General features: G+C 37.4%; 1 pseudogene; it reads left to right on the top strand.

Annotated features, from left to right (window-relative positions):
• Positions 1-341: 341 nt before the first annotated feature.
• On the top strand, positions 342-1,289 carry LOC115289118 (annotated as a pseudogene).
• Positions 1,290-1,536: the final 247 nt, after the last annotated feature.

Genomic DNA, 1,536 nt, shown 5'->3' with positions numbered 1-1,536 from the left:
ATTCAGTATCCATAATGATGATCTTAAAGCATCCAAGATCCCCAGGTGCTTTCTGCATTAAAAAAAATCATAAATTATATGTGGTTAATGTTAAAATTTTAATATAAGTAATTTTGCTATAATTTTGTAAACCCATTGGTCTCCAAGCTTTTTTGATTTCATTGATTTTACCAGTTTTTAAAAGCTGGTTATCCCTGCCCACCCCCATGTTGCTTCTGAGCATCCTGCTCACGTACACCAGGGGTGGAAAACTCATGCTAGGCAAAGAACTCGCATCAAGACCAGGACTGAAATACATTAACAAGGGTGATTTAGCTCAAGAAGTCTGATTAATGGACATCATGGAGTCTGGCAAGAGGGCTTCTCCCAAGAGCAGGCCTAAAGATTCACAGATGATGGCACAAATCCTGAAGGATATGAACATGCCAGAATATGAGCCAAGAGTTGTAATCAGATGGAGTTTGCCTTCCAATATGTGACCACAATTTAGATGATGCAAAAATTTAGTCAAGCCATGCTAAGAAAGCTACTGTTGATGCAGATGATGAGCAATTTCAACCCAGTGTCATGCTGCTGTCTTTTACCTCTCTTCCCCCAAGAGACTTTTTATTAGCTATTGCAAGGCAAAGAAATCAAACTCCTTTGGCATTAATCAAGCCATATTCAGGCCCCAGGTTGCCACCTGCTAGATATTGCTTGACTGCTCCAAACTAGAGACTTAAGTCTTTACAAAAACAGGCATCTACTTCTGCAGGAAGAATGCCAGTCCTGCGATCCTTACTAGCAGACCAAGTACTCGATGCTTGGCACGCCAACCCCACAAACCATGTCTGTGTCAACTAAAGTAGGGACTCCAATGTGCCTCAGAGGGCAGAGGTTTACAGTACAGATGCCCACTTCACAGTCCTCAACTATAAAACCATCAATTCCTGCAACATTTACAGTTCAGAATGTTCTGACTGATCCTTCATTAACTGAGTCCAAGAATATTCTTATTACCACTAACATGGTGTCATCACAAAATACGGCCAATGAATCAGCAAATGCACTGAAAAGAAAACAAGAAGAAGAGGAAGAAGAAGAAGAAGAAGAAGAAGAAGAAGAAGAAGAAGAAGAAGAAGAAGAAGAAGATGATCATGACATAATTTGTAATCTAGCCTTGATGCTTGTAACATGTATACTTTGTCTCGAGTCCATTGTGCTGAGATTAAGTGTGCAGGCTGGGTGTTTCCAGGTTGTGTTGTAGAAAATGCAAATGGTATTTAATAAGTAAATATAGTTCTCCTTTCTGCCTGGAATGTTGGATTTTCTTTAATAGGATAGGTAATGGTTTTTCATCAGCGTTTAAGTGTAAAAAATAAAGGCATTCATCAAAATAAATAAAAGTAAAAAAATAAAAGTTAGTATCCCCCCAACATATTTATGTTCATTTATTTATAAGTAACAAATACTGATTACTAAAATATTCATGATAAAACATACATGTAGAACTTTTCAAAGTATAGAATGGCATCCTTTCTTGATTAAAAAAAGAAA

This window comes from Suricata suricatta, chromosome 4, assembly GCF_006229205.1.
Source record: "Suricata suricatta isolate VVHF042 chromosome 4, meerkat_22Aug2017_6uvM2_HiC, whole genome shotgun sequence".
Classification (NCBI taxonomy): domain Eukaryota; kingdom Metazoa; phylum Chordata; class Mammalia; order Carnivora; family Herpestidae; genus Suricata; species Suricata suricatta.
The sequence above is the reverse complement of the archived record's forward strand: the minus strand, read 5'-3'. Positions and strand labels throughout refer to the sequence as shown.